At 39.1% G+C, this 11,587-nt stretch overlaps 1 pseudogene; it reads right to left on the reverse strand.

Annotated features, from left to right (window-relative positions):
• Positions 1-10,430: 10,430 nt before the first annotated feature.
• Positions 10,431-11,261, reverse strand: LOC137744224 (ethylene-responsive transcription factor ERF024 pseudogene; annotated as a pseudogene).
• Between the last annotated feature and the right edge of the window lie 326 nt (positions 11,262-11,587).

Here is an 11,587-nt window from a genome sequence, read left to right on the forward strand (position 1 = left end):
AACACTCTGTTGCTTTATTTCACAGCTGCTTATTCTCATAGCACAACAGAAGCAGCTTTTTTTTTCAAAACACAGCAATACCAAACCAGCCCTTAATTTGGTATCAAATTTGCATTTGTAAGAGTCGAACTTAAGATCATATATTTGTGTGTGAAGAAAAAATACTACTATACTGTAATGCTAGCTATTATGCTAGTGACGACTTTAACCGCTTCTAAACTTGGAGGCTATCTTTACACATTAATTCCTCATTATTCAAAACAACGTTACTAGAATTCCTGTGTATTTATTTACCAAACATATTTAGTATTTACCTATGTCATGGAAGACCAAGACCGAATCAATCTGCTATGCCGCCACAGTAATTCCCATTTGATCAAAAAAATATTCTCACTAATTAAAAATGCATACACATGCATGCATGTGCAAATAGACTATGAATATTTGATTAGGACACAAATCAAACTTTAAATCAACGATTAGCAAAGTTTGAAGGCTAGACTATGAATATTTAATCTGGACGCAAATCAAACTTTAGTCTCTTATCTTGTGCTTGAAGGCTTGACTGTTTCTCAAAGTTGAAATTTTGATTTTTCAACTCATCTTTCGTAATGTTGACTGTTTTCAACTGCAACCTTTGAATTTTTATATTTCGACCAGTTGTCATGCTCAAGATCCTCACGTCCCACTCCGTATATATACCCGAGCATGGAAATGATTTGATACATACATCTTATATCCTTACGACATTTGCTATCGCATTTTCTTCAAAGTTCAAACCCTATTTTCTATTGTCGGAAATCACATCGTTTATGTTCGAAGCTGCGTCTATTTTTACAGAATCATGAGTTCAGAAACCTTTGCAGGGAAAATTTCAGGACTGGTTGAATTTCCTCAACCCAGAAGACCAATAGACTACAAGATGAGTTCAATATCGGAGTTAGCATCAATATTTCCTTATCCTACAAAACCAGTTAGCATAGACAATATGACTAGTACCGATTCCGAGTCATTTGCCACAGACGGCAGACTTCCACGACAATTTGTTGATCATGAGCATGTATACGTGGCGGCACCACCAACCACGCCACCAGCGGAAGAGGAAGATAGGGAAGCTGTTGATGGGTTACGTGGATTCATTTCGGAGCTTCGTGAAACAGTTCCGGCAAGAATAGCAGAACAACTACTGAACGTGGATGGAAACAAAGGTCAAGTCACTGTGCAAAAGGGTGCTACGCGCGGCCTGCAAGGATCAATGGAGGAGTTGTCACATAAGCTTGAGCGCTTCAAGATACGAACTTTAGATATCGTAGGGGTTGTGAAGGAGGAAGAGAAGCAATAACTGACCAATTTATCAAGCGAATTGTTCCTAGCAATTAAAGTAAAATTTTCAAAGTATCAATAACAACTTCTTTTATTAATTACTCCTCTGCTCGTGCGAGGAGCCTTTTCAATGGAATCCACAGATCATACTTATATAGGTAATGTTAGGAAGACTAAATTTGTAGAAATGAGTACGTTTCAAACAAGGTCTAAAATATCGATGATATCGGAAATATCGGTAGTCCAAAAACACGGAAATTTCGATGGAAATATTGGGATATTATTGATATCGATAAAAATTGAATAAAAACCATGGAAATTGTAAGAAAAACTTGAAAATTTTTATTGAAACTTTGTAGGATGTTTATTGTCACATCCCGCCCTAGGGGGACCACTTCCCGGGCTTGCTCCACCACCGTAGCACGATATTGTTCTCTTTGGGCCCCAACTACGCCCTCATGGTTTTATTTCTGAGAACTCACACGAGAACTTCCCGATGGGTCACCCATCCTAGGAATGCTCTCGCGCGCTACTCGCTTAACTTCGAAGTTCCCATGGAATCCGAAGCCAGTGAGCTCCCATATTCCAGACCATACATTGAAACCCAGCCCAAGTGCGACACCAGCCAGAGGGTTATGGTGTCCCATACGCTCCGGCACATTGGATCGCGTCCAACCCAGTTTCACTTTTCGCACTGCACCAGATTATACCTTTTATGGGCTCTTCTTTTGGATCCAGTATGTTTCTTCTTTTCTCTTTCGCCTTTAGGCTTGCAGCATACCTAATATCAACCTAGCCCAATCTGGGCCTGGACCCACACTTTAATTTGGCCCTAAGACCAAATACTTAATTCAATTATAATTTTAGTCCTAGAGTTCTATTTGCATATTTTTCTTGTTGCATATTTTTTTGTATATATATGCGTTTGTCTGTAGGAATATATGAACCTGAATTTCATAATTATTTTGAAACCTGAAGTTTCTATAAGCATGCCTTGTTTGAAAACTTGAAGTTTTTCATTAAAAACATCACCCATGAAAACCCGAAGTTTTTCATACAAATTTTAACCAATACACGTCTATTAAAACCTGAATGTTCTACTCCTACGTGAATCGATTGATTTTTCTTTCTCCATTGCACTAATCACATCTTGTACTTTATTTTGTGATAGGAACATGTCGAATTTGAACAAACTCGACTTCACCACTTTGGAGGTCTCTGGAAGGAATTACCTCAAGTGGGTTCAAGATGTGAAGCTCCACCTCATTGCAAAGAATTTGTGTCCCACCATTGAAGATGAGACGGATAACCATGTTGGCGAAGCTGAGAAATCCACCCCTATGATCTTCATCCGAAGACATATTCATGACGCTCTACAAACTGAATATCTTGCTGAAGATGATCCACGAGCACTATGGGTCGCTTTGGCTGATCGTTTTGATCACTAAAATGACATATTCTTACCTGAAACAAGACATTACTGGCAACATTTGCACTTCGAAGACTTTAAGTCTGTGAATGAATATAATTCTAAAGTTTGTCGAATCCGATCACTTCTCAAGTTTTGTAATGAGACTTTGACCGAAGAGGATCTTTTGGAGAAGACCTATTCGAACTTCTCTGCTACTAATATTGTCCTGTAGCAACAATATAAAGCTCAAAAGTTCACTAAGTTCTTGAATTTAATCTCTGTTTTACTTTTCGCTGAAAAACATAATTAGTTGTTGATGAAAAATCATCAAGCTCAACCTACTAGGTCGACTTTTGTGCCTGAAGCACACTATAGTATGAACCAATGCCCAAAACACCAAAAGAGGCGTGGTAGGGGCGGCCAGAAGCCATCTCGCCAAGGTAAACAGAGCCAAGGCCCATCTAAGGGAGGACACAAAGCCCCGAATCGCCCAAACCTCGCTCACAAGGCCCTAAACTTCAAGAATAAGGGTAAAGCACCTGAAACCATGGATGCGGATATGTGTTATCATTGTGGTTCAAAGGAACATTGGTCCCATGTTTACTGAGCTCCCCAGAAGGAAGTCACTAAATATCATTATCGTTGTGAGAAGTTTGAATCAAACTTTGTGCAAGTGGATAAACCAGAGAGTAACAAAATGGAGGTCTCTAACTTTCAGGATGATACCACACCTATGGAAGATTATAATCTTAGACATAGACTTATTTTTTTAGTTGAAATAAGACAATGGGGTTGAATTCCACAGTAATGGCTGAACCCCCTCCTTGTTTTTTTGGTTAATTTTGAACAATTTTTCCTTTATGTTTGGATTATTTGTTGGTGATTTGTTTTTTGGATATTAAGTTTTAATTAATTTCCATCCTTGAATACTTAAAAAAATATTTTGAATGGATATTTGCTTTTTAGAACTTCTCTGCAGGTGACTAATTCAAATTAATTTTTCATTTTAGGTATGACTAGTGTGGAAGTTAGTTGTCTGGTAGATAGTGCAACCACGCACACCGTTTTACGTGAACGCATCTATTTCACTAACTTCATACCTAAGAATACACCTCTAATAACCCTCTCAGGCCCATCCAACCTGATCGAACGATACGATAAGTCACGTATAATGTTGTCCAATGGTACAGTCTTGACCATTGATGAGGCTCTTTATTCTCCACATTTTGGAAGAACGTTGTTGAGTTTTAAGGACATTAAAGATAATAATTACCATGTTGAAACCCATGTAGAACATGGAGTTGAATTTATGTGCATAACTTCATGCGAATATGGCCAGAAATATATTCTAAAGAAGATAAAGCGTATCCCGAATGATCTGTATACTACGACCATATGCCCCATAGGCAGCCACTATGTGGCCGGCCCTAACTTTGGGACCACGCACCAAATTACACTTTGGCATGATCGTTTGGGATATCCTGGACGAATAGCGATGCGCCGTATCCTCAAATCATCACACAGGCATCCACTAATTCAAAGTTTAGGTTCAATTCAAGGAATCGCATGTCAAACATGTTCTATGGGAAAGCTTATTACTAAGACTAAGCTTTCTTATGACAAGACTCGTTCAAATCCTCCCATTTTTCTACAAAGGATTCGGGGGGATATTTGTGGACCAATTTACCATCTATGTGGACCATTTAGATATTTTATGGTTTTGGTTGATGCTTCCACATTTTGGTCATATGTGTGCTTGTTGTCTACAAGGAATGCTGCATTTTCCAAACTGTTGGCTCAGGTTATCAAGCTCAGGGCTCATATCTAAAGCTTTGGATGATTGCATGTAGATTGGGGTTGAAGTTGAACATCTTGTACCCCATGTTCACACCCATAACGGCCTGGCAGAGACATTCATTAAATGCTTACAAAGGAGTGCTCGATCATTGGTCATACGTACCAAGCTCCTGATAATTGCTTGGGGTCATGCAATATTGCACACAGCCATGTTGGCCGCCTGAGGCCTGTTGCAATCCAACCATATAGCGTCATTCAGTTGGTTACCGAATACGAACCCAATATATCACATCTATGCGTTTTTGGTTGTGCAGTCTATGTGCCTATTTTGCCGTCCTTACGTATAAAAACAAGGTCTCAACAAAGGATAAGAATCTATGTCGGATATGATTCTCATTCGATCATTTGTTACTTAGAACCTTTGACATGCGATCTGTTTACCGCTCGTTTTACGGATTGTCACTTATATGAGACAGTCTTTCCATCATTAGGGGAAATAAAAAAGTCAACGTTCCTGATGAATGACGCGAATTATCATAGACGACTTCCACTTTTTCTCATTTAGATTTCCGCACTGCTCAGTGTGAAACTGAAGTGCAGTGCATATTAGATTTTTAAAGCATGCCAGATGCTTACACCGATCTAGCGCGAGTGATAAGATCACATATTCCAGCTGCGAATGCGCCTGCAAAAATAGATGTACCAAATGTACGACGGACTTCCCTCTTGGAGGCCCGAGACGCCAACTTTGGTGATCCATGTACATTAACGGCTAGCCAATCATCTGCCCCTACACAAAAGCGTGGCAGACCTCTTGGTTCAAAGGATTCACACTCTTGGAAGAGGAAACCCACGACATAGGTCCCTGAAGAGCTTACCGTGAATCCGACTGTTGCTTACTCATTCTATCCAACTCATGAGAAAATTCTAGATTATGGAAGTGTCCTCGAAAAATCAAGTCATTCTCTCAAGAATCGTGAGATTTCGGTTAATTATGCTAGCTTAGATGATGTGTGAAGTATAAATGAGATGATCATTCACGATGCATTAGCATATGCAATAGCTACTGAAATCATGTTGAGCAATGACATTGAACCTCGTTCCGTTGATGAATGTCAATGTATAACTGATTGGTCAAAATGGAAACAAGCAATCCAAGTCGAACTCAATTCGCTTGCGAAACATAAGGTGTTTGGACCTGTAGCTCATACTCTTCCACATGTGAAGCTCGTTGGTTACAAATGGGTTTTCGTTTAGAAAGGTAATGAGAAGAACAAAATTGTGCCTTACAAAGATCATCTTGTTCAGCAAGGCTTCTCACAACGCCCAGGGATTGACTATGACGAAGCTAATTCACCTGTTATGGATGTGATTACTTTTCGCTACCTTATCAGTTTGATAATTTTTGAAAAATTGAGAATGCAGTTGATAGACGTAGTAACTGCGTATCTTTATGGGGATCTTGATATGGAAATTTATTTGAAAGTTCCTGAAGGACTTACATTGACTGGATCAAATATTTCCAAACCCCAGAAAACGCTCTCAATTCGACTAAGGCGTTCACTCTACGGTTTGAAGCAATCTAGAAAAATGTGATATAACCGTTTGAGTGAGTATTTGACTAGTCAGGGTATGTGAACAACAAACTATACCTTTGTATGTTCATTAAGAAGTCACATTCCGATTTTGCGATAGTTGCAGTATATGTTGATGACATGAACCTTATTGAAGCTCCTGAAGAGCTCGCGAAAATTGTCGCAAACTTGAAGTCATAATTTGAGATGAAAGATCTAGGAAATACTTGATATTGTTTCGATCTCGAGATAAAGTGCCATTCGGATGGAATCTTAGTACATCAAATGAACTACACCCAGAAGGTGTTGCACATCTTTAATGAGGATAAAGTAAAGCCTTCGAGTACTCCTATGGTCGTTTAATTGCTAGATGCAAAACGAGATCTCTTACCTCCTAAGGAGGATGATGAAGAGATTTTGGAGCCTGAAGTTCCTTATCTAAGTGCGATAGGCGTTTTATTTTACTTAGCTCTATGCACTAAACTCGACATCTCATTCACTGTTAATCTTTTGGCAAGATATGATAATGCACCAACACGCAGACACTGGACTGGCATAAATGACATCTTTCGCCAATTTAAGAGTACTACAAATTTGGACTTTTTCTATCCCTACGAATCCTCGAGTCATGCCGCACCCTCTGCTTCTCGAGTCGATTCTCACCTTGTTGGTTATGCCGACACAGGATACTTATCTGATCCGCACAAGGCGCGCTCTCAAACAGGTTATATCTTTACCGCTGGAGGCACCACAATCTCTTGGAGATCAACTAAATAGACCCTAGTTGCCACTTCGTCTAACCATGCTGAAATTCTCGCCTTACATAAAGCAACTTGGGAATGCTTTTGGTTGAGAGCATTTGTGGGCCATATTCAAAGCTCATGCGATCTTTACATCATCATAGATGTCCCGACGACGATCTTTGAAGACAACGCATCATGCATCGAACAGCTCAAGAAGGGTTACATCAAAAGAGACAACACCAAGCACATTGCGCCGAAGTTTTTCTTCTCACATCAACAATAAAAGCATCAGAAGATTGAAGTCACACAAATCCGTTCACAAGACAATCTAGCCAACCACTTCACCAAATCACTACCGAAGGTGACGTTTTAGAAGCTTGTTCATGGAATTGGTATGTGTAAACTTTCTGAGTTGTAACATTGCTATTTCTCTTTGGAATGGTGTCAAACTTAGGGGAAGTATCCTGAAGAATACTTGTTTGATCTTAATGTACTCTTTTTCCCTATGATTATGAGCATTTTTCCCACTAGGTTTTAACGAGGCACCCGCCTTAGGCTGGTCATATCCCTGATGACGTCCCATAGACTTTTTTTGTACTTTGCATTTCTCACACTTTTTTCCTTAAACTATGGATTTTGTCCGTACTCAAGTTTTTGCCATAGCCTTAGGGTTTTTTTAGTGAGACTTACTTCCTTATGCAAGTTCCTACCTTATTGAGAATAAGCGTTGTTCCCAGAATTAGTGCCGACGAATCGACTTCCTCAACTTCTCCATGATGCTAACATCTAACCTTGAGTATTTACACACTCAAGGGGGAGTGTTGTGAACTTTCGTAGTTTAAGTGTGATAATGTAAATCCTAGATTAGATTTTATTCTAGTTATCGTTTCCTATATGGACTTTTATTCCTTAGAGATGAAGGATTTCTTCTCCCTTTTACTACTATAAATAAAGGCAGTACGTAGGGGGATAACATATCTCTCAACACACATATTCCCCTACGATTCTACAAACACATCTTCTCTCTCTCTTCCCTTATTGTCGGCCATCTCTCTTTAGTCAGATAAAATAGGCTACAACAACTAGTATCTTTTTTATTTATTTTATTTAAGTGATGCTTCAAAATTTAATTTAATTTAAACTATGAGAAAGGAGCATCACACGTTGCAGAGAAGGGAGCATATCTGATTCAATCAGTCCATTGGTAAAATAGAATACCAACTATTGAATATTTTGGTGGAAATTAAACTAGGTCTTGTTATTGTGCAAAAATACTGTATAAAAATAATAATACTTATTTAATTTAATAAATATGACTAGATATAAATAGCTTATAACATTTTCCTTATTGAGCCGCACGGCGAAAACTTTCATAAAAACTCAACAATAATCATTTTTCATAAAATTTGTGAACTCTACATAGCTTTTAATCGGTTTTGTAAACATGTGCAAAATTATCATACATCCTTTTTCACTCTTTTTTCAACCTCTTCAAATTTTTTTGAACATTTCAGAGATGTTGTGGCCGATAGAAGTATGTTCTACCTATGTTGTTACCAAAAATGTCTTTCTTTGATATGCCTAGAGTCTATATACCTACCATCCTTGCATGTAGGTTCCAACCATAGGAAGGTGAAAGATCAACATCCATCTTTGACATTCCCTGGTAACTTCTACCACTATTAGGCAGCCACGTCAGAGGCGATAAACTTGTTGAGAATGACTCGTCAACAAAGAGTAGGGTGGCCATAGACTTTTATGGAGCTCTATCTAATTCAAATTACATGGTTATTTTTTTTTTTTCAATGATGGAAGGGCCTTCCACTGTTACACATTACAATCAGATAACCCAATAAAATTTGGTATAACCAAAAAGCTCATTCAACAAACGAAAAAGAGAATTCTAATCCTTACCCCGCAAAGATAGAACGCAACTCCCCCCACCACTGCTACCACTATCACCTTGCCAGCAGCCACAAGGGTCCTGTCTTAAGAAAATCAACTCCGCGTCGGATTCGACGAAGGCATTGCAACACAAAAAATTTAACCCCACAACAAGAAAACAGTCCCGACCAAATTTCGCCGCTAAAACCGCGGCAGGAAAAGAACCACCCCATTCAATCCACATTCACATACCCCTGGTAAAGAACCAAAAACACAAACTTTTAGAAGACGATAGGGCTAAAGGCGCATTTAAAACACCCTCGCTTGGGCTAAGCTGCAAGACGCTTGGTCCCGATATTTCGGCTTGTCGGTCAGGCGAGGGGTAATGGGGAAGGATTGAGATATGGCGGCCAAATCAGGTTTGCCGCTCATAACTTTGAGCAAACGTTGTGGGAGGAGTAGTGTGTGAGAAGGGGGAGCTTATGAAGGAGTGAAGGTGATGGATGTTGGGGGTTGAAGAAGCGCAATTACAGGGATAGATGTTAAATTTGTCGAAGACAAAATACGCTGATAAACACCGGAAAATTGGTAAAGCACACCGGCAAAACAAGCCATTTACCAAAGGCATGGCCGAAGATTCTAAAGGGGAAAGAGAAAAAGGATAATTGCACAAAATAAATGGTTGCCAACCGACCCCAACCTAAGGAAGGAGTTGGAGGCGAGCTGGCCTTTTTGTTCTTCCCGAGAGAAAGAGAAAGCGAGCGGCCCTGCTATCTAATGGATACTCTTTTAAGTAACACAAATTACATGGTTAATTAATTTGAAGAATATAAGCACAAATATGCAATAATTTTGTATAAATAAATAATAATTTTATATTAATGTTCTTTTTGATAAATGGTTTTACCAATCAAACATTATTCATACTAGAATGACATCTTAATATGGGATTAATCCTGATTGAACATTCTGAATCTGGAAAAGACAGCACTATTCTATATACGCACGTATATATAAATATCACACATTTGATAAAATCCAACGTAGGACTTGATTATTCTTTTGACTAAATCTCTCAACCTATTTGCTTTAATTTCCAAACCAAACTATAGGGACATTTGCTCTGAAACCTGAAGGAACTAAAACTGAACCATGGATTGAACGCTTAGCTAGCTTCTATGCAATTCTAGAATGATTATCATCGTTCCATTTTAATATTTCATTTTGCAGAATTTCAGGGTGGCCTTTATCTGCTTCAAGGTTTTGGAAGGTTCTAGGGGAAGTTATACATATTGTCAAATTGTCGAGCAATAATTTGGTCCTGGACGGCTCTTGAACTGCATCGTTCCATTTCATGACGCACTTCAGACGTGATTATTCAGCTCGCTGCAGAATCAGAGAAAAACACCACATGATTTTGATTATGGTGATATTTTTTTGTTTTCCACATATTGGAAAGTGGATGAGATATATATTTCATTTTCTAAATTTTTTTTCACGTATATAAATAGAGATATAGGCGGTATTAATTAGCTCCTCACAGTATTGTTTGATTCAGCGAACTTACATAATTAGCAAAACAAAATATCAAACACACGCAAAAGTTTCATTGCACATTGTGTTCTAATGAAGAATGTGTAGATGCAGATAGAAAGGCGCAACAACACAGCAATTCCTTATATATTTGAAATCCTGCACAATCACATAACTCTCACAAACAAAATAAAGGAAACAAGCATTTAACAATTTCATAGGTTTTCATGGAGACCCCCTGCATATAGATCAAGGGTTAGGTCCTTTTATTCTGTTTTTTCTTTTAATTTTCGGTTATATTTTTTCATTTCTTTTTTTCTCGTTTTGATACTGTTGATAAAATTAAGCTGGGATTTTAATTAAATTTCCAAAGGTTATGGTCTCCTTGTTCTTGATCAGCACCTATAGCATCATCGCCAGCTATGTCCAAGCGAGGAGGGCTAAGAAGCATTCCCTCAGCCATGTTCACTAGAACGTTAGGCATATTGAAGATCAGTTCCTCATCAACAAACTCCTGATTCAGCATTAATCTATCAGCCTCATCAACTGTCTTATGAGCCTGATGAGCATCTTGCTGATCACCCTGCACCTCACTCCTTGAATAAGAACCGTGATCAATTGCAACTCCCATGGCAGCAGCAGCGGAGGATGCTGCCGCCTGGATGTCACGTGGCGAAGTGGAGGCTGGCACGGGCAATGAAGAAGCGGAGTTGGGGAAGTTGAGCTCAGCACCTTGACCCTTGAGAGCGATAGCAGCCACGTCATAAGCAACCGCAGCCATTTCAGGTGTGGAAAATGTGCCTAGCCAAATCCTATTAGGTTTTTTGGGCTCTCGGATTTCTGATACCCATTTTCCACTGCTCCTGCGCCGTATACCGCGGTACGTTGGGTGACGCCCAGTGGAAGTAGTAGTACTTCCAGTACTGCTTGATGTTGTAGTAGTACTTCCCGTACTGCTTGATGTTGTCGTAGTATTTGTGGTGTACATGGTGGAGATGTGGCATTTGGAAGTTGATGGAGGAAGCCATTTATGGAGGGAAGGTATTTGGGTGATGAACCAATTGTGAGCTAGGTGAAGAGTTTGAGAGGTAGAAAGTGCAAACCAGGTGTTGCTGAACTGCGCCGTGAAGAGAGTTGGGGTGTAAGGCTGTAAGCCAGCTTAGTTTGTGTTGGATGGACTAGTTCTGGGTTGGATTTGCGTATTTGTATGTAAACTGCGCGTCAATAGAACAGTGGTTTTATATATATATATATCACTTTCCTATCTTCTATATCACCCCATTCTCCTATCGTACTAAATGCTATCATCTAACAAAGATTTG

This window comes from Pyrus communis, chromosome 12, assembly GCF_041283825.1.
Source record: "Pyrus communis isolate YQ-2024b chromosome 12, ASM4128382v1, whole genome shotgun sequence".
Classification (NCBI taxonomy): Eukaryota; Viridiplantae; Streptophyta; class Magnoliopsida; order Rosales; family Rosaceae; genus Pyrus; species Pyrus communis.